The sequence below is a fragment of the Castanea sativa genome, chromosome 5 (assembly GCF_040712315.1).
Source record: "Castanea sativa cultivar Marrone di Chiusa Pesio chromosome 5, ASM4071231v1".
In the NCBI taxonomy this organism is placed as follows: Eukaryota; Viridiplantae; Streptophyta; class Magnoliopsida; order Fagales; family Fagaceae; genus Castanea; species Castanea sativa.
Window position 1 is genome coordinate 68539504 of NC_134017.1, and position 24940 is coordinate 68564443.

Sequence of the window (24940 nt, forward strand, 5' to 3'; positions counted from 1 at the left end):
CAGTGCTAGCAATGAAGGTATTATGGGTTTCATTTTTTTTTTCTTTTACCGTTGATCACTTAATTTACATTTTTCTTGTAGTCCCTAAAATTCATTATTTTACTACTTAAGCTTTATTATTATTATTATTATTAAAGAAAACTCTAATTATATAGTCTTATAAAAAAAAACTCTACAGAACAAGCTTTCCCCCTAGATTTTTTTTCTTCCCGCACAAATTTTCCCCCAATTTATCATTTCCCACTTTTTTTTTTTTTTTTCTCTCTTTTGTTCATTCAGCATGTTTCTTTTCCTTCTTTCTTTTCATTTCCCACGTCTCTCTCCCATCACAAATCTTCTCTCCCCTCACGCCACCACCCCTAACCATTGATTTGCTCTCTCTCCCCTCACGCCAGAGTCACAATCCCCAGCCACCACCAACTTGTAAAGCCCCTCATAGCCCAATTGATTTCAGGTTGTTCAGGTAAGCTGAAAAATAGTGTTTTCATCTTCTCTGAAACATACCCTAATACTTTTCATTTCAACTTTTGTTTATTCTCATGATCATTATCAACTATCAATTACCGTAGATTTATATGTTGTGCTTTTATTTTATTTTTATTATCAATGCCATAACATACAAAGTTTAACAATATTATCTTTTGTTGTTTGATGTTTAGAGTGCCCACATGTTGTTTGTCAAAAGTTCTGTGAATAAACCTATGCCGTTTACTTTCAAATGTACCGTGAATATTTTGCTTCTTGTAAGAACTTGTGATGGCAACTTTTTGACTTTACCATTTTTTACTACCTCACTCTGCCCGAGTACATTAAGTTTGGCAATAATTAAAGATGTTGAACAAGTTTGGAAAAAAAAAAAAAAAACTGAAGCTTGATCTATAATGGGATCGATTTCAATTGATACCTTAGGATACTAGCAGTATGCCTCATATATCAACTTCTCATTTTGGCAATGCCCAACAGGCAAATGCCCACTCTTTCCTCTTATTGATAATTCACTATTTCTCAAATTTGTAAAGAGTCTTAATAACTTCATCAATGTTTAATCATACTGTCAAAGAAAAGAAGCTTTGGATTTCAAACTTTATCAAAGTTTCAAAACTTTTTCAAAGTTCCAAACTTTATCAAGGTTTCAAGCTTTGCAAATCTCATCTTTAGCCTGATTTCAAAAGGAATGAAAGCAAATTTACACAAATAGCATTTTTTCCCCATAAGCACAAGCTTAAAGTCTTCGGTTCTTCCCAATTGTTTGTTACTTTCTGATCAGTTCAATAAATTGGATGAAAAGTGAGCAAGCTTTTTATGTATATTTGAATTTCATTAGCACTTGTCACTTTTAAAATCATGTAGACCATAAGGGTGATGTTTCCTTTTAGGAAATTGTATGTACTGTGAGCCCGGGCTTGTTGAGCTCTAGGCCTTGATCTTAAGGCACAATACATGATCATGCACCCGTTGGGCCTTAGGTCTTAATCTGAACACCCTTTCAGGCCTAACATTAGCCCAACTACCGAATCGGGCCCCTCCTTTCTTGAACATCAATGTGAGATCATGCTGATCAATTGCACATCGAATGGGAAATGCACTTACTGAGAATATCTTGTATTCTCGGCAGGCGCAGTATTGCCTTGGAGAATATCGCTGCCGGGCAACCTTTTGGTGGCTGGAACCAATTCCAATGCCACTACCACTGTTCTCAACAGAGCATCTTCTTATCAAAAGCGATGATACCTAACCCTACCCACACGAGTGAGGTCAGGAAGCAATCATAACCACCCTTACTCATCTGAGGCTATAAATAGAGGAACAGAAGGAGAGGAGAGGGTTGGCAAGTGGGAGGGGAGAATAGAGTGAAAAAGGGTGTGTTTCAAGAGAACTGAGGGACTGTGAGAAGGAAAGGGTTCATTTGAATTAGGAAGTGCTTTCGGGTTGCCTGGCAAAGTATCACTTGTAGTAGGAAACTCTCAAGCCCACTGCACAAATAAGTTGTAAGCCCGAATACAGGCCCGTCTAATTTAAAGCCTCTTTGGGTACGCACAATTGGTGCCATTTGTGGGAATCTCTTACGAAGCTGTGGTTCTGCCGAGACTCACGCAGGGAAAATGTCCAAAAGTCAGTCAGGAAGTTATGCTGAAAGTGGTTCTGGGAGATCTTCTCAGGGATCAACTTGGTGAGAAAGAAGGCAAAAGAGGCGTGAAGATAGGCAGCATGAGGAGAAGGGAGAGCAGTCTGGCCTTAAAGAAGGGTTGTTTCAAACGCATCAGACGTTGTTGCGTGCTTCGGGACATCATCGTTTTGACGAAAGGGACGAGGAGCTCAAACGCTTGTGTAGGATGGTGAAAGATTTGGAGTTGGAAGTAAGGGGTAGGTATTGGAGAAGAGAGGAGCTTGAGGAAGCGTCGGCCAGAGTGGGCGAACGCAATGTAGTAGGCTCCTACCAATCTGGTTCCCATCGACATCGGGATCGTTCATGGGAGTATGCGGATCGGGACTCAACTTCCCCAGAAGAGCAACGACCTTGGAATGTTGTTATGGATGCTATGAGCTAAGCGTTACGCAGAGTTGCTCGTTCACCGTTCTCGGGGGACATTGAACGGGGCCCCATGCCGAGTAGATTCGCACGGCCTTCGTTTAATTCTTATGACGAGAAAACAGACCCGGTGGAGTATGTAAGCCATTATATCCAGATGATGTCTTTGCACACTCATAATGATGCACTAATGTGTAAGGTATTTCCATCGAGTCTCAAGCCCACCACTCTGAGATGGTTCAATGGGTTGAGGAAAGACTCAATTCACAATTTCACCAAGCTGATTCAGGAGTTTGGCGTATGGTTATGACCTGCAGCTGGGTGCCGTAGCTAGTAGACATGCTGCTATCAACGAAAATGGGGGTCGGGGAAACCCTTCGCAATTACACTAGCCGGTATTGGGAGTTGTACAATGAGATCAGCGGGGGTAACGAAAAAATTGCCGCGAGTACTTTTCAATTAGGATTACCTGAGGACTTCGAGTTGCGAGATTCGTTGACAAGGAGACCTCCTGAGGATATAAGGCAATTGATGAGACACATTGAAGAATATAAGAGGTTAGAGGATGACCGACAGCAGAACAATGGCAAAGCTCTGATCATGAGTCAGCCTCGGCAGGGTGGTTTTCAATGAAGGCTCTGAAGGGATTTAATGGTTCGGGAGCCGGGTGCACAAGTAGGGGAAGTGAATGTGACATTCAAAGAGTCGATGCACAAAATTGTTGATTGAATAAAAAATGAGCCATACTTTCGGTGGTCGAACAAGATGGGAGGTGACCCGTCAAGGAGAAATCAAAACTTGTATTGCACTTACCATAAAGACAAGGGGCATACCACTGAACAATGCAGGGTGTTGAAAGATCATCTAGAGCAGCTGGTTAAAGCAGGTTATCTGAAAGAGTTTGTGGTAGACTCGAGAAATCAGGATGCCGGGCTGGGAACTCGACCTCGAGGAAATCCTCTCCCACCCCCATTAGGAGTAATAAAGGTCATCCACGCAGCTTCAAAGGGTACCGTGGTGTCTGGAAGGAGAGGGGTATTGATCGTGGTGCCGGTAGAAGGTTGCCCAAACAAGTGACCCTTTGAGAAAAAGATGAAACTCACTCGGGAACCCATTGCCTTCAATGACGATGACCTGGAAGGAACAATCTAGCCGCATGACGATGCTTTGGTGGTCACGGCTCAGATAAATGGCTTAATAGTGAAGAGGGTATTGATAGATCAAGGGAGTGGCGCTGAAGTGATGTATCCCGACCTATTCAAGGGGTTCAGATTAAAGAACGAAGATCTCTCTAAATATGACACACCCTTGGTGGGGTTTGATGGCCGGACGGTGACCCTAGATGGGTAGATTTCACTTCCCATAAATATGGAGGGCAAGGAAGTAATGGTGACATTCATAGTGGTCACCTCATTTTCACTATATACAGCAATTCTTGGAAGATCGTGGATTCATGCAATGGGGGTGGTTCCATCCACCCTGCATGTGAAGGTCAAGTTTCGCACCAAGCAAGGTATTGCCATAGTAAGGGGAAACCAGCAAATGGCCAGGTAGTGCTTGGTGGCCGCTATCAATCAGAGATCAAACAGAAGGAACCAGCTAAAGAGGCTCCCTCATAGCAATTACAAGAACCCTAGGAGGAGATAGGGGCTTATGGTGCCGAGGATCCAATAAAGGTAAAGATATTGTCAGACGATGACAAGAGTTTCCAGATATGAGCAAGTATGAAGGACAAGGATAGCGCGGGGATGCTATTGTTCCTTGTATAGAATGTGAATGTGTTTGCTTGGAGCCCATACGAGGTACCCAAGGTAGACTCTGAATTCATAGTCCACAAGCTTAACGTGGACCTGTTATTCCCTCCCAAGAAGCAGAAGCCGAGGAGATCAGCTAAGGAGCATGTCGAAGCCGTTAGGAAAGAGGTCAAGAAGTTAAAGGAGGCAAGGTCAATAAAGGAGGTTTTATTTCTGGAACGACTAGCAAATACCGTAGTGGTAAAGAAGAAGAATAGCAAATAGAGGGTGTGTGTCGATTTTACTGACCTAAACTGAGCATGCCCAAAAGATTCATTCCCTATGCTGAAGATTGATCAGCTGGTGGATGCCACGTATGGGCACTTGAGGATGAGCTTTTTGGATGCTTTCCAAGGTTACCATAAAATTGCCTTAGTGGTCGAGGACCAGGAGAAGACAACGTTTAATTCTTTTAATGTCTCCTGATGCCAATTACCACTATACAATGATGCCATTTGGGCTAAAGAATGCTAGAGTCACTTATCAACGGATGATGAAGAGAATGTTCAGAGATAAGATTGGGCATATGGTCGAGGTATACATTGATGATATGGTGGTTAAGAGCAAACAGGAGACACAACATATTAATGATCTTAACGAGGTGTTTATGGTGCTCCAACAACACAAGCTGCGCCTCAATGCTGACAAGTGCGCTTTTGGAGTGGGGGCTGGCAAATTCCTTGAGTATCTAATCACTAACCGAGGAATAGAAGTTAACCCTGATTAGATTAAAGCCGTGAAGTGTCTCAAGTCACCGGGCAACCTGAAGGAAGTCTAAGTATTGACCAGCATGTTAGCAGCCCTTAACTGATTTATTTCCAAGTTTACTGATCGTTGTCGTCCATTCTACCAGCTTTTGAAGAAGTGGAAGGGATTCTGGTGGAACAAGGATTGTGAAGAGGCTTTCCAATACCTAAAGGAATATCTAATATGAGCGCCTATGTTGACAGCCCCCGAACCTGGTAAAGACTTATTCATGTATCTCTCTGTGTCCGAACATGCCGTAAGTGCCGTGCTCCTTAGGAATCAGGGGGCTCAACAGCCAGTATACTATGTCAGCAAGACCTTGGTGGATGTCGAGACGAGGTACTTTCCTCTGGAGAAGTTGGTATTAGCACTAGTGCATGCCATAAGGAAGTTGCCCCATTATTTTCAAGCCTACACCATTTATGTGCTAACTGGATATCCTCTGCAGTCATTACTGAAGAGATCTGATTTTACGGGCAGAATAACTAAATGGGGGACTAGGCTAGGCTCTTTTGACATTAGGTATAGACCAAGAAGTTTGGTGAAGGGTCAAGTCCTAGCCGATTTTGTTGCAGAGTTCTCCCTGAGGAAGCAGACAGAACTGGTTTGCCATGTGGAGGTTCACCCATGGAAGGTGTTTATGGACGGTGCATCCAAAGCCATGGGAGCTGGAGCTGGAATTGTCATCATTACCCCGGAAGGTATAAGATTAGAACATTCCTTTAGGTTGGTTTTTAGGGCTTTTAACAACGAAGCCGAGTACGAAGCCCTAATTGCTGGGTTAAGAGGTGTACTAGATTTAGGTGCTCGGGAGGTTGAAGTCTACTCGGATTCTTGGTTGGTGGTTAATCAGGTACAAGGTAGTTTTGAAGCCAGGGATCCTCAGATGATGGAGTACTTACAGTTGGTAAAGCAAATTATGAATAAGTTTCTGAAAGCATAGGTGTTTCAAGTGGCTAGGGGGAAGAACCGACATGCTGACTCTTTGGTCACTTTGGCGTCATCATTAATCGAAGAAGTACCTCGATTAATCAAAATGGAGTTGGTGGCAGAATCGAGTATTAACGTGGGGGCAGGTGTTTCGATGATAGCTATATACAAGCCGTGCTGGATGGATCCAATTGTTAACTTTTTAGCCAAGGATCAAGTGCCAGTTGATGAAAAAGAAGCAGGCAAGGTGCGCAGGGTAGCTGCTCAGTATTGGTTATCAGCCGACCGAAAGTTGTACCGGAGGTCGACCAAAATTTGTACCGAAGGTCTTTCGAAGGGCCATATCTTCAGTGCTTGCATCCTGATAAAGTTGATGAGCTCCTGACCGAACTCCATGAAGGAGTGTGCGGCAGTCATGTTGAGGGACGTTCATTGGCACACCGAGCAATGACCTAGGGATTTTGGTGCCCACAAATGCAGAAGGATGCTGTTGAATATGTACGGAAGTGTGTGTAGTGTTAGAAACACGCCCCATTGATTCATCAGCCAGTAGGAAGTCTAAATCCTATCAGTAGTCCATGCTCCTTTACACAGTGAGGGCTGGACATTGTTGGCCCATTTCCCTGAGCAATAAGAAATCGCAGGTTTATTATAGTGGCCGTTGACTACATCACTAAGTGGGTGGAGGCTGAGGCATTAGCTAAAATTCAGGACGTAAATGTGAAGAAATTTGTTTGAAGAAGCATAGTGACAAGATTTGGGGTACCCGAATCCCTGGTATTTGATAATGAGCTGCAATTTGATAGCAAAGCTTTCCGCAAGTTCTGTAGTGATCTTGGTCTTAAAAATCGATATTTCATCCTCGCGTATCCGCACAGTAACGGTCAAGCTGAGGCCACTAACAAAGCAATCGTGAACGGGTTAAAGAAGAGATTGGAGGGCACTAAGGGTAAGTGGGTTGAAGAGTTGTGGGCATACCAGACAACTCCCAGAAGGTCCATGGGTGAAACTCCATTTTCTCTTACATATAGGGCGGAAGCAATCATACTGGCCGAAATGAATTTATGCAGTGCTTGGGCTAGAAGCTTTGTCCCCACCGAGAACGACGAATTGATGGCGGAGGACCCTACAGAATTACCGCCAGTGCCGGTGTGGGAGCGTACTATTTGGAAGACTTAGACGAAAGACCACTCCCCCAGCCATGGAACGTTCACAATTTGAAAAAGTTTTACCATTAACCACCAGCGCACAAGAGTATGAATTGAGTATTATGTCGTATATTCGCAATATTAAATATAAGGGCAGTATTTATTCATGCAAGTGTATTTTTACTATGGTTCTATTGTTATTAATTTGTTAACCCTGGCCAGGAAATGCAAAAAGGACTAAGTGTATCCACCCTAAGGACGGAAGCTTGTTCCTGGTTCGATCCTTATCATCGAACAAGTGGAAACCTTAATGCTAAAATTTCTCTAAGGACAAAAGCCTGCTCCCGGTTTAATTCTAATCACTAAGCAAGGCGGAAAACTTAAATCCAATATTCTAAGGACGGAAACCTGTTTCCGGTTCGATCCTTATCACCGAACAAGTGGAAACCTTAATGCTAAAATTTCTCTAAGGACAGAAGCTTGCTCCCGGTTTAATTCTAATCATCGAGCATGGCGAAAACCTTAAATCAAATATTCTAAGGATGGAAGCATGTTCCCAATTTGATCATTATCACCAAACAGGTGGAAACCTTAATGCTAAAATTTCTCTAAGGACAGAAGCCTAATCTCGGTTTTATTCTAATCATCGAGCTGGGTAAAAACCTTAAATCCAATATTCTAAGGATGGAAGCATGTTCCCAGTTCGATCATTATCACCAAACAGATGGAAATCTTAATGCTAAAATTTCTCTAATGATAGAAGCCTACTCCTGGTTTAATTCTAATCACAGAGCAGGGCGGAAATCTTAAATTCAAAATTCTAAGGATGGAAGCCTGTTCCTGGTTCGATCATTATCATCGAAGAGGTGGAAACCTTAATGCTAAAATTTCTCTAAGGACAGAAGCCTGCTCCCGGTTTATTTCTAATCACCGAGCAGGACGGAAACCTTAAATCCAATATTCTAAGGACAGAAGCTTGTTCCCGGTTTGATTATTATCACTGAACAGGTGGAAACCTTAATGCTAAAATTTCTCTAAGGACAGAAGCCTACTCCCGGTTTAATTATAATCACTGAGCATGGTGGAAACCTTAAATCCAGTATTCTAAGGACGAAAGCCTGTTCCCGGTTCGATCAATATCACTGAACAGGTGGAAACCTTAATACTAAAATTTCTCTAAGGACAGAAGCCTGATCCTAGTTTAATTCTAATCACCAAGCTTGGCAGAAACCTTAAATCCAATATTCTAAGGACGGAAGCCTGTTCTCGGTTTGATCATTATCACTGAGCAGGTGATAACCTTAATGCTAACATTTCTTTAAGGACAGAAACCTACTCCCGATTTAATTCTAATCACCGAGCAAGGCAGAAACCTTAAATCCAATATTTTAAGGACAGAAACCTACATTCGATTCGATCCTAATCACTGGGCAGGTAGAATCCACTATGCTAAAATTCACTAAGGGCAGAAATCTTACATTAAATCGCCACTGAGCAGCCGTCGAATGGATCGCGATAGCCCGCCTTTTCAAGGACAAGTGGAAGGGTACTGCCTGTCACCACTTATGGCAAAGTAATGTGACACAAGTAATCACAAAGACACACCAAGTTATTTATAAATGTAGCAAAAATAGATGTCCAGTCACCGTTCTAAGATGACTATCCAAACAAAGCCAAACAAACGCAAAGATAAAATGTAAATGAGTGTTTTGTCACCATACCCCAATGACCATAGGTAAATCCGAGAATAAGAAAAATAAACGATAAAAAAATAAAGTAGGAATCCAAAAACATGGTGAAAGAGTCAACATTCTTTAGGCTTGGGTGGCAGGGTCAGTGGACTGGGACAAGGCGGTGTCCTCGACAGTTCGGGGTGGGGCATCTTCAACTGGCTGGTTAACGGTGAATGATTGTGCTTGAATTTCATCGGCAAATGGAGTCCTGAGTTGCGCGGTGTTAGGGGTGCAAAAGATCTCAAGATCAACCAACTCCAAGTGAGTGTTGATCTTGCACACCAGCTCCCTCATACTCGGGGTGTCCTCCCCATCAGCGGCGCCAGACTGACTTTGGATGGGTGGAGGAGGTGGGGGGAAAGGAATCTATTCAGGAAGCCTCAACGGAGAATCATCGAGCACTCCTAGGGCTTGCAGCGTGGCCATCCATCCTTCCTCAAATCCATGCTACCAAGCCTCATGAACGATGGGCTCCACAGAATTCTCCGCGTCTGCAAAACCATTGTTATACCAATTTTCCTCACAAGCCTCCAAGGCCACCTTTAAGTCGGCAATCTCGTCAGCCTGCGCTAGGTTTAAGCTCTCTGCCTCAACCAGCTTGAGCCCCGTACCCCCCAGCTTGACATTCAACTCCGTCAACCTTTTTTTCGCTAGCGCTCAGGCCTTCTCGGACTCTTGGGCTCTCTTCTCGGCCGTTTCGGCCGCTTTGCCCTTGTCCTTAGTGATGGCAATAGCAACGTCTTTCAAGGCTTTCTCTCACTCAGCATCCTCGGCAGTTTCTTTTAGTCGCTCATCAAGAACGTAAGCCAGTTGCGCGGCGTGACAATGCAATAACAAACATAAAAACAAAGAAAGTAAACATAAAAACGAACAAAATATGAACGCATCTATGTGACGAGAGAAGGGTAAGGTGGTACATTACCGCTATAGTATGCCATTGCAGCCGGTTGGTAAGCGACTCGTCAGCCCTACCCGAGTAGAAATGTACATCCTCAGGCAGGAGGAGACCCTGTGCTAGGCTCCAAGCAACTCGTCCGCCTTCTCCTTGCGCCCATGTTTGGACGGTGGTGGTCACTAGAATGGGCTTGTTTCTGAGCCTGAAGACAGCTTGCCATCCCGCTTCTTGTCGGGAGGAGGATGCCATATGAGAGCCAATCTGAGTGGTCGACCGCGTGTCATTGGTTGGTTCCTGGATAGGAACTCTATCAGAGGGCCGTGGAGGTGTGGCTCGCAAGGGAGCCTCGCCTAAGACTCGGGGCTGTTGCTCAGTGGTTTGCTGCCTCTTACGTGAACAGACCGGAGGGGGAGGAGTTTGACTTCTACCTTATTGTTGCTGCGTGGCAAGACGAGCGCCGAGCAAGAAACGTCCAATGGTCAACGTTCGTCTTGACACCATCTTTGCTTCACCTTGGTCGGTCTTGGCTTCGGATGAATGAACGGACTTGGCTACTTGCTCGGCTGGACCACCTGGGACTTGGGCTGGAGGCTCTTCAACAGGTCTATGGACGACGCGATTTTGGGAGACTAGCTCCCTTGAAGCGTCCCTAATCGATTCCAAGGATTCAACTTTGACTAAGCGGGGATTGAGTTCCCGAGCTTCACCAACTGTTAGACAAGGGAGAAAGAGGTAGGGATGCTGTACGTCTATGTATGATAGCAAGGGGCTATCCACTAATAACGCTTGACCGAAGGGCTGCTAGGTAGTGTACCCGAGAGTACAACCGAGTATGAGATATGACTCTCGGAGTTGTCCGTCGGAGTGCACAAAAATCTCTGACCGAAGCACAAAGTTGAGGTCCTTCACGTGTACGACCCTGAGGTCTGGTCTAAATCTTTTACTGTCTGCATCAAAACATGAAAAAGGTTCATTAGTATAGGACTGGAAAAGCTAGTTTAAAGAAAACATAGGCTTTAAAACAATTAAGGGCATTTCAGTACCGACCAATGTCACTCGGCGAAGTTAGACAGGGGAGCTGCCTGGCAAGCCAATTACCGCTAACCTGAACAAACTCTCTCGCATAATTTCTGTTAGAATTGGGCAAGCATGATATAAGCTGTACCCGTACATCCCTAACTTTTAAATAATAATCCGACCTAATGTTACCACACAAACTATACATAAAGTTTATGTTGTGGTGGTTTAAGTGAAGCCCATAGATTTGGTTCAGTCTACTGACACAACTTACAACTCGATAAAAATTGGGGGGAAGCTGGTTGGGACATAAACCATAGAACCTAAGGGTGCTGATTATGAGAGGGTCTACAGGAAATCTGACCCATCCCTCTAGGATGGCCATTAAAGGGAAGAGCACAACATTAAGACTAGAGCGTCTGTGAAGAGCAATATCACTCTCATGACAATAGGCGATATCAACGTCTCTTGGGACATCGTCGACCGCTCTGAAGTTGGCCAAAGACGCTTCGGAGGTGAGAAGATATGAATAACCCATTCCTAATACTTGGGGGATGAAAAGAAATCTAAGAAAAGAATGAGGAAAGAGAGAGGAAGACTTACTGGGGCTCTAGGAGATAATGCTCTTGGAAGGAGTATCAACACACAGGAGGAATATGCTCGGCAAAGAGAAATTTAGAGAATAAGAGAAGAAAAAAGTACACTAAAGGAGAGAAAGAGAATATTTATAGTATGGGAGTATTTAATGAAGTCCATGTGAGAGAATCTTTCTAAATTCTCTTTGTAACCTCCACACGCGTGACCTCAGTTCACGAAACGTCAGGTTATTAAGACGGTTAGACATGAAAGCCTAGCGTAACGCACCTTTTAAGAAAGCATTAATGATCATCTCGTCCGCTCAAGAACTAACGGTTGGGATTCTCAAGAATTCACCAACGCCAGCCACGTAGTCCTTGATTCGTTCCCAATAGCTGGGCAAGAATCAAGGGGGGGCTATTGTACATACTGTGAGCCTGGGCTCGTTGAGCTTTGGGCCCTAACCTTAAGACACAATACACAATCATGCGCTCGTTGGGCCTTAGGTCTTAATTCGAACACCCTTTCAGGCCCAACAAGAGCCCAACTATCGAATCGGGCCCCTCCTTTCTTGAACATCAATGTGAGATCACATCGATCAGTTGCATATCGACCGGGAAATGCACTTGCCGAGAACATCCTGTGTTCTTGACACGCGCGGTATTGCCTTGGGGAATATAACTGCCGGGCAACCTTTTAGTGGCTGGAACCAATTCCAATGCCACTACCATTGTTCTCAATATAGCGTCTTCTTATCAAAAGCGATGATACCTGATGATGCAAAGAAAATCAGTAGGCTAGATGCTTCGGACTTGGAAGGACCACTTGCTTTCTTGATGGCCTGAAAGACAAAGAAAAAATGATCAAAGGTGACCGGGATCGCCGGCCAAGAACCCTCCGATGGAAAAGTTAGTTCTCTCCCTGTATTTTTGGAATTCCAACTTTTTGGGAATCATAAAAAACTTACCTTTCATTGGTCTAAACGGGTGTTTATATAGTGTCCTAAGAGCAGTTATTGGAATTGTAACCTCTCCTAGATTTGAGGAGGTCGGGGGTTCATGGATAACTCCCACAACTGTTTAGGAGTTACATCTTCTCATACAACGGTCACCGGAAGTTATGCGTAAATCACGGAGTGGAAAAATGTACTTAGTAAGTCTAAGTGTAAAGGTCTCGTCCAGGGGTCTTCATGTGGACAAATTCTTTCAAGGCGGGGATGTGCGCCTCCCTTGGACGAGTGATGTAGGTTTGTCCCTGTCCAAGAACGACCATGCGCGTTAGACTCGTCTTGATGCTGCCTTCTGGACGGATGGCTGATGGTGTGATGACCATGGACGGTCTGGGTTATCTTCATCCCTATCAGTTGCCCCCTCGTTCAGGGGACATACAACATATTACCAAACTTTAGGACGATTTTTTTTAAGAAGCGTGCCACGTGTCACCATTTCATAGGGGGTTGGTTATGTCGACTTACTTTCTCGAGGCAGATGCCACGTGTCACTTTCTCATCGATTTCGTCATTGCGATTACCGAGACTTTTCCTCCTATAAATAGTGGTTTCCCTCTCATGCCCTTCTCACTTTTTCAGATTTTCTGTTTTGACACTCTCATCCGTCGCCTCGTCTAGAAGTATTCTCTGCGTCCTTAGTATCTCTCATCTAGAGCCAGGTACTCCCCTTACTCTAACTCTTAAGCTTTTCTTTCTAAGTGTTAGGACGTCTTCAATGGCTTCCTGTTCGTCTAGCAACAGTGTAGTCAAGGCCATAGACGAGTATCACGATTCTTCTAGTTATAGTACCTCCAGTGGTGACAGTAGTAGTAGTGGTCACACAACAGAGGAATACACCTCTGGTGTTCCTGGAATTCCCGTCGAGACCCTTCAGGAGAATATTAGGACGAGGATAGCCTCGGGGGCTGATACCTCGACAAGCACCCCACTGTCCTCCCCTTTGGACGAAGAAGAAACAGTATATAGTTGTGCCATTGAAATCCCTTCCAAGACGGACGAGAGGAGGTTGGACGCTCTTAGGAGCTGGTTCCAAATCCCAGACGATCTAAACCCTAGGTTAGCCGTCCGAGGGGAATGGTGTTGTCAACCCCGTTTTGGGATAGGTGTCTACGAAGCTTACCTGTTAGGGGGGCTTAGATTTCCTTTAAATGCCTTCGTTAGGGAATTACTCACTAGGCTAGGCTTGGGAGTGTGTCAACTTAACCCCAACGCGTGGAGACTTATTGTCTCTATGCAAGTCTTATGGAGGGAGGTATTTGATGGGAACCGTCCTATCACCATGGACGAGTTCCTATATTGTTATAAACCCTCCGAGATAAGTCAATCTTTAGGCTTTTATCAGTTTACAGCTAGGGGCAATGACTGTAGATTGATTAAGTCTTTGCCTTTGTCTGACAAAAACTGGAAGACAGAATTTTTCTTTGTCTCTGGTTTCTGGGCGGGGCGTCCTATCGAGATTGGTAGAGATGCATTTGCCCCTTACACTGGAGAATTAGGGAACCTTCGTCCAGAAGGTATGTTATGTTTTTTCCTTCGTTTTTTGTTTTTTTGTTTTTTTGTTTTGTCATATTTCATACAGTGGTCTAACCTTAGTTTCTCTCTTCCTGTTTCAGCTGTTGGACATCCCTCTTTGAGCAAGTTCCACCGTGATCGCGTCCACAGGGCTCGTCTACACCCCGAGAGAGATTTTCACTCGTTGGTGACCCTTCAACGCCTACACAGGTGGGGACTTGGCCCTGATCCGTCTGTTGAAACCCTAGCGCACGAACAAAACGTCCGTAGACGTGAGTGCTTTTTGTTAAAGACATGTATTTTTTTATTTTTTTATTATTATTTATTCATTTGTAGGTATATGTGTTCACGTTTTTTTTTTCTTTTTCCAGAAATGGCAACCATGAAGGGGAATAAGGGAAATGAGGTAATTGACGAGGCAGCTAAACCTGAAGTTCAAACCTAGCCTCGTCCTGGTGCTGGAGACAAGAGGAAAAGCTTATCCAAGCACTTGGACTTGGCTAGCCTGCCCAGTCGTCGGGGAAATAAGGCCAAGCATGGGTCATCCAGGCTCGAAACTGCTAGGCCTGATCCTCCTTCCTCCCAGCCGTCCGTCCCAGTCGCCGACATCGACTCGTCTACGCCTGTCAGCGTCACTCCGTCCAAGTCCCCTGCCCCTGATTCGTCCCAGCCTCCTCAAAGGATTTCTACAAATTTGCTGGAGAATGAGGATTTGGCTTGGGAACGATTCCAAGAGGCTGTGAAAGGCGAGGACGTGGCTGCGTGCTACGACATTATTTTTATCTCTTGAACCCTTTTATCTTCCATGTGGGCAATGTCAAAGTTCATAGCTGTGTCCAGGCAGGCCAAAAAGATGGACAGGACGAGGATCCTTCTAGGAAAGAGAATAGAAGAGATCAAGAACGACTACAGGACTTGGGCTGAGGTGGCAAACAAGGCCAAGGACGAGGCTGAGGAGTTGAAGGCTTTGGTGGGGGAGCTGAAATTTGACGCTGCCAAGAAGGACGACCGTCTCGACCTTCTTCAAAAGAAGAATGACGAGCTGAATCTTCTTCTTAAGAAAGCTAAAGACGAGGCAGGGGAGGAATTCAAAGCATCCAAAGAGTTCACTGACCTGCTGGACATGAACTACGCAGCAGGATTTGAGGATTTTAGGATGGACGCTATAGACAACTTTCCTGGAGTTGACTTTAGCACCATTAAACTCAACCTTGGCGCTGCTACAAGTTCTCGCATTCACACAGGCTCAGACGATGTCAACATCGAGGACGACGCTTCCACCAAACCAACCCAGGACGACCCCAACATTGATGCCCCCCCCTCTTGAAGAATTTTTTTTTTTTTATAACTAGTGTTATTGTTGTTTGGCTCTCTTCTTTCTTTTTTTCTTTTTTAAAATTTAAAATGTATTCAAGTACAATTACCTCGTCTAGAGTGTTCTGGACGAGTTTATTAACAATTGCCTTTTAATGCTTATTTTATAAGGGTTTTTGGACGGTGGTCGTCTACCCTCTTTAGACTAAAGAATATTTTCTTTATTTGTTACCTATTGTATGGACGAGCTTATACATTGTTATCATTTATGCAATTGTCTTTTAAATAATGTTCAAAGTGTTGAATGATCATCTACACGATTTCTTTATGGACGACCCACTTGGGACGATAATGATGACTGCATTACTTTTGCTTTTCCTTTAGGCAATTATTACTCGTCTTCTCGCAAGGAGTTCATAACGTTTATGTTTTACTCGTCTTGACTAGCTACTCGTCTTTGAAATGCTATGCCTTAATGCCTACTTTCTTTCTTAGACGAGTGGGCCTTAGCCTTTTCTTTTTGCTTTATACTCATTTAAAGGAAATCTTGGACGAGCATGCCTTAACTTTTTTCTCTTTGCTTTATCCTTATTTCAAGGAATGCTTGGATGAGTATGCCTTAGCTTATTTCTCTCTGCTTTATCCTTATTTAAAGGAAAGCCTTGGACGAGTATGCCTTAGCTTATTTCTCTCTGCTTTATCCTTATTTAAAGGAAAGCATTGGACGAGTATTTCTGCGTCCGAAGATTTCTATTCGTCTTAGGCTTTTGCCCCTTCTGTGGGTATTATTATGGAAACTAGACCTATGCATCAAATACATAAGAAATCCAAACCATATTATTACATGAACATTGTTCACAAACGTGGCACATGCTTATAAGCTAGTGCCTTATTAAAATACTTAAGAAAAATACATAACCTCATCTTTCATAAGCTGGTCTGTAAGCGGTGCAAAATTTTAAGAACTAGTGCACTTTTTATTCATAACACACCATAATAGTAGTAAGAACACAACAGTAAGTATAAGTGAACATAGGTTATAGCTGTAACTTTGCTATTGATTTCCCTCGTCCCTGCTCATTACTGATAGTACCTCCTTAGGTGTTCCACATTCCAGGGATGTTCTAACTTCCGTCTGTCCAGAGCTTCCAGGTAGTAAGACCCCTGCCTCTTGTAGTTAATTACCCTGTAGGGTCCTTCCCAATTAGGTCCTAATTTTCCATGAGTTGGGTTCCTGGTTGCCAAGGAGACTCTTTTGAGAACAAGGTCCCCAACACTGAATTGCCTGGGTTTTACCATGGCGTCATGCTGCCTGGCCATAAAGTTCTTGTATCTTGTCGTCCTTTGCTCTGCGTCCATTCTTACCTCGTCGATAAGATCGAGGTCAAGATGGAGTTGCTCCGCGTTCTCTCTTTCCTGATACTTCATCACTCGGTGATTAGCCATATGAACTTCTGCCGGTATAACGGCTTCACTTCCGTAGGCTAACTTAAAGGGGGTTTCTCCTGTTGGGGTTCGTACAGTCGTCCTGTAGGCCCAAAGAACACCTGGTAGCTCGTCTGGCCAAATCCCTTTTGCCCCCTCGAGCCGAGTCTTGATGATTTTCAGCAGGGATCGATTCGCTACTTTTGCTTGTCCATTTGCCTGTGGATGAGAGGGCGAGGAATAGTGATTCTTGATCCCAAAATGATTGCAGAAGTCTCTGAAGGGTGCGTTGTCGAATTGACGTCCGTTATCCGATACTAATACCCTGGGTACTCCGAACCTACATAGAATATTCTTCCATACGAAATTTTTCACGTTTTGCTGAGTGATTGCTGTGAGGGGTTCGGCTTCTACCCACTTGGTAAAGTAATCGATTCCTACCACCAGAAACTTCATTTGCTTGGTTCCCATGGGGAAAGGGCCTAGGATATCCAGTCCCCACTGTGCGAAGGGCCATGGGGCCATCATTGGAGTCTGGTACTCTAACGGCTGCCTAGGTACATTGCTATAGCGCTAACACTGGTCACATACCTTGACATAGGCTTTAGCATCTGCCTGCATTGTAGGCCAGTAGTAGCCGGCACGAACGATCTTATGGACTAGCGACCTTGCTCCTGAATGATTTCCACATGCTCCTTCATGAACTTCCCTTAGAACATAGTTTGACTCGTCAAGAGCCAAGCACCTTAAGTAAGGTTGGGAAAAACCTCGCTTGTAGAACACTTCATTTGTGAGGACGTACTTGGCTGCCCTGACCCTTAACTTTCTTGCTTCATCCTTGTCTTCTGGAAGCCTTCCATCTTTGAGATAGATCACTATTGGACTCATCCAATTTTCTCCTCCTCCTATCTGCTGTATGTCAGGGATGTCTATGCTCGGCATATATTGGATGTTGTTGCACTCGTCTGTAACTCCTGTTGAAGCTGCTTTTGCCAAGGCGTCTGCTTCCGCATTTTCCTCCCTGGGTAGTTGAACAAAACTTACAGCTGAAAATTTTCGTGCAAGCCGTTTCACTTTTTTGAGGTATTTCTTCATTCGATCTTCCTTAGTATCACACATTCCATTTACTTGGTTAATGACGAGCTGAGAATCTCCTCTGATTGTTACCGACTCCGCCCCTAAGGACTTAGCCAATTCCAATCCCTTGAGTAGAGCCTCGTACTCAGCCTCGTTGTTGGTAGTTTGATACTGTAGACGGGCTGCATACTCCAGCCTGTCACCCTCAGGGGACTTCAGTACAACCCCAATTCCTCCTGCATACAGTGTGGACGATCCGTCGACATTAATCACCCATTTTTCAACACTTTCGTCCTTGTCCAGCTCATCCTGGCTGGGGGTGAACTCTGTGATGAAATCTGCTAATGCCTGCGCCTTTATCGCACTCCTTGGAATGTATTTGATATCGAATTCGCTAAGTACAACAGCCCACTTTATTAGCCGCAGCTTCCAACTTGTTCATTGCCTCCTTTATGGGGTGGTCTGTCAGGACGTTGATGATGTGAGCTTGGTGGAAATAATGCCTCAGCTTCCTGAAAGTCGTGATCAATGCAAAGGCTAGCTTCTCTATCATCGGGTATCGTCCTTCTGCTCCTCTCATCGCACAGCTCATATAATAAATCGGTTTCTGGACTCTCCCCTCTTCTCTAACCAACGCTGAGCTTACTGCGTGCGGGGACACTGCCAAATACAAATACAACTCTTCCCCAGGTACAAATGGACTTAACAGCGGCGTTGTCATGAGATATGTCTTCAAGTCTTGGAAGACCCTTTGATACTCGTCCGTCTATTCAAATGCCTTCCTAAGGACTTTAAAGAAAGGTAAACACTTATCAGTAGCTTTCGAGACAAACCTGTTAAGGGCGGCGACCCGTCCAGTAAGAGACTGAACTTCCTTGATATTCTTTAGTGGTTCCATATTCAGTGTCGCCTGGATTTTGTCCGGATTTGCTTCAATTCCTCTGTGCGACACCATGAACCCCAAAAATTTTCCCGATGAAACTCGGAAAGCACACTTGCTTGGATTTAATTTCATGTTGTACCGCCGCAATGTATCAAAAGTCTCTTGAAGGTCGTCCAGATATTTATCCTCGTCCTGGCTCTTTACCAGCATGTCGTCTACATAAACCTCCACATTTCGCCCGATTTGAGGACGGAACATATGGTTAACCAGCCTTTGGTAAGTCGCCCCTGCGTTCTTCAAACCAAAGGGCATTACCTTGTAGCAATACAACCCTTGGCAGGTAATGAATGAGGTCTTCTCCTGATCCGCTTCATCCATCTGTATCTGGTTGTAACCTGAGAAGGCGTCCATGAAGCTAAGCACTCTGTGACCTGCCGTCGAGTCTACCAACTGGTCAATGCGTGGCAATGGGTAACTATCTTCGAGGAAAGCTTTGTTTAAATCAGTGAAGTCCACGCACATTCGCCACTTGCCGTTAGCTTTCTTGACCATGACCACGTTCGCCAACCAATCTGGATAATAAACTTCTCGGATGAACTCCGCGGCGACCAACTTCTGTACTTCTTCCTTAATGGCATTGTCTCGCTCAGGGGCGAAAATCCTTTTCTTCTGACGCACTGGTTTTGAATAGGGACACACGTTCAGGCTATGGGTAATGACACTCGGATCAATGCTAGGCATGTCCTCATGACTCCATGCAAAGACATTGAGGTTTTTCTTCAAAAACCGAACCAAAGCGTGTTTTGCCCCCTCTTCCATGCTCGCCCCAACTCTAGTAAACTTCTCAGGCTGGTTCTCGTCCAAAGGGACGTCTTCTAATACTTCAGTAGGCTCCGCCACGATCCTTCTCCCGTCTATACTCATTGCCTGCATGTGCTCGTCCATCGCCAGCATAGCTAAGTAGCATTCTCTGGCGGCCAACTGATCTCCTTGTACTTGGCCTACTCCGTGCTCGGTTGGAAATTTGATGGACAAGTGGTAAGTAGAGGTTACCACTTTCCAGCTATTCAAAGTTGGTATTCCAATAATTGCATTATATGACGATGCACAATCAACAACAAGAAAATTTACCTCCTTGGTTATCTGGTATGGATATGTTCCAACGACCACTGGTAATGTGATGGTGCCCACCAGTTGCACCTTCATTCCTCCGAATCCTACCAACGACGAATTCACTAGTCGAAGCTGATCTCGTCCTAGCCTCATTTGTTGGAATGCGGGGTAGTAAAGAATGTCTGCAGAGCTGCCATTGTCTATCAACACCCTCCTGGTCATGTAGTCAGAGATAAGTAGGGTGATGACTATCGGGTCATCGTGTGGGTGGTGAAGTCGTCCTGCTTCCTCGTCCGTGAACGTAACGGCCTGCCGGTCTACTTCCCTCGTCCTAGAAGGTCGTCCGGATAGCTGGATGTTCTGCACCACCTTCAGGTATGTCTTCCTTGACTTGGATGACTGCGCTGTCGAGTTTCCTCCTATAATTACCTTTATTTCTCCTAGTGGGGGACGTGATGATTCTTCCACCTTGGCTTTCATTTTCTCATCTCTTTGGTCTCGTCCAAGGAAGTTCCTCAGTTTTCCTTGTCTAATGAGATTTTCTATCTGCTGCTTCAAGTCAAAGCACTCGTCCGTATCATGCCCGTGGTCTCTGTGAAAGCGGCAGTACTTGCTCCTATTAAGCTTGTTAGGGTCTCCCTTCATTTTATCCGGCCACTTCAAGGACGAATCATCCTTGATCTGCATAAGAACCTGCTTTAGTGGCATAGTCAGGGGCGTGTATTGCTGATTCCTCACGGAGGAACTCGCCTTCTTACCATCCTTATCTTTCCTCTCGTCTACTCGAGCTTTCTTTGGACGAGGTCCCTGATCTAAATAACGATGGTGACCCGCTTCCGAGCGTTCTGCCCTTTTTCTTTTCTTAGCTATGATAGCGTCCTCAGCATTCATAAAATTCTAGGCCGAATGGACGAGCTCGGCCATAGTCTATGGTTCCTGCTCGTAGAGCTTATGAATGAACAAGTCAGAATTGACCCCATTGTGGAAAGCGGCCAGCAACAACTTGTCATCCTCTCGTCCACCGTCAAGGCCTCCCTATTAAACCGGGTGATAAAGGATCGCAACCTCTCGTTTTCCCCTTACTCTATAGTCAGCAAACTAGAAGAGGAACGTTTGTGGCGCTGGCCTCCAATGAAATTATTGACAAACAACTGACTCAACTCTTTAAATGATCCCACCGAGTTTGGGGGTATTTTACTGAACCACACCCGCGCTGGTCCCTTAAGTGTGGTGGGGAAAGCTCTACACATAATTTCGTCCGGGACACCTTGAAGGTGCATGGTCGTCTTGAACGTAGCAATATGACCGCACGGGTCACGATTTCCATCATACGAATCCAAAGAAGGCATTTTAAATTTTGGAGGTAGGGGGTGTGTTAATGGAAGCCGTGAAAGGGGAGTCCGTTCGATGAACCATATCATCCACTGGGTTCGCTCGCCTCATGTTTTCCCTTATCTTATCCATGGCTTTTCTCATCTGGTCCATTTCTTTTTCCAAGTGTGGCACTCTTCTTAAAGCAGTACCCCTTGTTAGATTTTCAGACTCGACATTTTCCCTTCCACCTTCCTGACTCAGTGCCTGTCCATCCACGTGCCCATCTTGGCGTTGCCTCCTGAAGTTGATCTCCCTATTCAACCCCTGATTCTGACGTGTCAGTTCTGCCATAGCGGTAGCCATGGATTGTATATGTTGAATAGAAGGCGGTTGCATGACAGGCGCTGGCCTGCGATCGCGAAGGGGATTACTAGATGCATCCCTACTCTCCTGGTGGCCTGGGCTGGTAGCCCTTGATCTTGTTCGAACCATTCAGCCTTTTGTCTGGGACAGAATAATCCTTGACAACAAAAACACAATAGAATAAAAAGAACAGTGAATAGTGTTTGTTTGCTCTTTCCCACAGACGACGCCAACCGATGATGCAAAGAAAATCAATAGGCTGGATGCTTCGGACTTGAAAGGACCACTTGCTTTCTTGATGGCCTAAAAGACAAAGAAAAACGATCAAAGGTGACCGGGATCACCGGCCAAGAACCTTCCGATGGCAAAGTTAGTTCTCTCCCTGTATTTTTGGAATTCCAACTTTTTGGGAATCGTAAAAAACGTACCTTTCATTGGTCTGAACGGGTGTTTATATAATGTCCTAGGAGCAGTTATTGGAATTGTAACCTTTCCTAGATTTGAGGAGGTCGGGGGTTCATGGATAACTCCCACAACCGTTTAGGAGTTATATCTTCTCATACAACGGTCACCGAAAGTTATGCGTAAATCACGGAGTGAAAAAATGTACTTAGTAATTCTAAATGTAAAGGTCTCGTCTAGGGGTCTTCATGTGGACAAATTCTTTCAAGGCGGGGATGTGCGCCTCCCTTGGACGAGTGATGTAGGTTTGTCCCCGTCCAAGGACGACCATGCGCGTTAGACTCGTCTTGATGCTGCCTTCTGGACGGACGACTGATGGTGTGATGACCATGGACGGTCTGGGTTATCTTCATCCCTATCAATACCTAACCCTACCCACACGAGTGAGGTCAGGAAGCAATCATAACCACCCCCTCTCATTTGAGGCTATAAATGGGGGAATAGAAGGAGAGGAGGGGGTTGGCAAGTGGGAGGGGAGAATAGAGTGAAAAAGGGTGTGTTTCGAGAGAACAGAGGGACTGTGAGAGGGAAAGGGTTCATTTGAATTAGGAAGTGCTTTCGGGTCGCCCAGCAAAGGATCACTCGTAGTAAGAAACTCTCAAGCCCACTACACAAATAAGTTGTGAGCCCAAATACAGGCCCGTCTAATTTAAAGCCTCTTTGGGTACGCATAGAGATAATTTCTTAACTATCCATCCTACTTGATGCTGCAAGCTACATGTAATTTATGCACACCACCTGTTTGACTCTCACTGAGATTTTAGGCTCTCTGATGTTCTTATGATTGCCTCTCTCTTGAATAAGACCATAGGAATTCGTTTTTCTTGAACCAAAATATTTAACTGATATCAATTTATGCAAACCACATGACATATTCCTTGTCCACCTTAATTTTTCTCCAATGTCTTTGCATTTGCTCGAATTGTTAATTGTGAGGACTTACCTTCTGGATTCTTATGGTTTTAGTGTCTTTGACTTATTGGCATTTCAATTTGGCTTACTTTTGATTTTCAGGGATAGTTATCCTTGCCAGAGGGTATAACTTCTGTGGTTGGCCTTATAGCAATGATGACAGATTATCATAATGTCATGGTGAGATTAAATTTATTATATCATTTATTCAACTGAGCTTGGCTGCTTTAATATTGATCTGGTATTGTAATATATTTATCAACGATATTGTAACACTTGACTGAAATTTGGCCTATTTTGGCATCATAATAGTAGATACAGTTAGTAGTTTGTTTATACATAATATCGGTACTGAATTGATAAGCCAAACACTGCAGTTCAAGATTGGGTGGTTGTATGAGTTCTAGAATGGAAGTTAAATAGATACTAGTGTGGCACACTATTTCTATACAAAGTTGTTAAGGTTTTAAAAGCCTAGTTATAAGTATTCTTGGGTTGGCACATGTTTTTAATTTGAGTTTTTATTTTATTAGTGTGGTGAAGGGCAATGATTTAGTTCTTTTATTTTCTGAATTTAGCAGCTGTTTATGTATTCATTTTTGGAGATTCTAGAAGCTAAAGTATTGTCTGTATTGTACTGTTGCAGTACTAGGAGCCTCTACATCTAGGCTCAAAAGTGAAAAAGATTTTCAACATAGGTGAATTGGGGGTGGGGGGGCCTATGAAGAGAGATTATTTTCTACTTTATTCTCAGAACTAGCAGTAGTGATGAGGAAAATAGTATTTGTACTAATTTGTCTTCCCCTTTAGAGAGAGTTTATGCTGTGTAAGTATATGTTTACTTATGTTGAAAATGTTGAGGCTTTTTCATTATAAATATTTGGCCATGTTTGTTTTACAAATGCAAACATTAAAACACTTAGCAAAGGCTAGGTGATGGGCCTACCAATTGCCTAGGCAGTTGCCAAGTGACATAAAATTTAAGGATTTTGCCTTTGATTAGAGTTTCAAACCTCTCTCTAGTTAGTTTCTTCTCCTTAAAATTCTATCTCAATGTTTGTGTGTTTTTTCTTAAAGAATTCATTATCTATTGTTTTGTTTGGATTCCAAGCTACTATTTCAGTATCGGGTTAGTTCATATTTGTGAGGGTTATGACAGTTTATGACTAGTTGTAATTATAATTGATAGTGGATATTTGTTATGGCAAAGAAATTAAAAAGATTAAATATAATGGAGAAGACTACTAGTAAGGCATTGCTGGTTTTCAATCTATTTGTTATGGCAATTGTCATTGACCAAATGGGAGCTACTATGCATGTTTCTAAGGTGTATAATGGTGTGTTTTATAATTCTAAATTAACAATGGGCCTCAAATAGGCTGTGTGCCCTATTTGTGCTTGTTCAGTCTTATATCTATGCATGTGGGCTAGTGTAACAGTGTTATGTTATATGAAATAAAAAGTGTACTTTAGCTATGTTAAGTCTTCTACACTTTCAATAAATTAGGACCCTGACTCATGGGGTTCCTACACTTTACTTACGTATCAACTCTTAATTGGATTTCAAATTTACTCATTACATAAAAGCTATAAATGTTGCTAGGATCGAGGACAAATCAACCTGGACTAGCTTGACTGTAAGTATTATAATTTTTTTTTTTTTTGGGGGATGTCCGCAAATCCTTGCATTGTGTTTATGGCATGGGACCATTTGGGTACTAATAAAGCTTATCACTACTCAAATTCACAATTCTTAAATTCACAAGTATAATCAATAATGGGTCACAAGGCTTCAATAAACTGGGCTGATATAAGGTGAAGATCCTTGCACCTAATTTTGTTAGGCCGAAAACCACCTCTGTTTTGCTTTACGGCATGAAAAAGATTTGTGTGCTGTTCTACACTACCATTATTATGTTTTATTGTAGCTCACTAGGTGTCTTTAATAATGCCTTGTTTTCAATTTGCATTACGTCAATATCTTGAAACTTAAATGGACACTTCCTTTTTCTAATTTGAACACCATGTACGTGCCTCTTTTTTCACAGATTGGGGCAGTTGGTGTCCTTTGTTGCTGGGAATTTTGTTAATAAAAGTTAAAATTTTAGAGGCAAATGCTATTTTTCAAAGGATTAAAAATAGTACATTCTTTGGAATGACTCTTATCTTAAGAGAAAGTTACAAAGA

At 43.7% G+C, this 24940-nt stretch overlaps 1 long non-coding RNA gene across 1 annotated transcript; it reads left to right on the plus strand.

Moving 5' to 3' along the window:
• The first annotated feature begins 176 nt into the window (after positions 1-176).
• Positions 177-23202, plus strand: LOC142636979 (uncharacterized). The gene is made up of 2 exons (XR_012844452.1): positions 177-463; positions 22856-23202. It is a non-coding gene; the product is annotated as an uncharacterized LOC142636979 (long non-coding RNA).
• The last annotated feature ends 1738 nt before the right edge of the window (positions 23203-24940 follow it).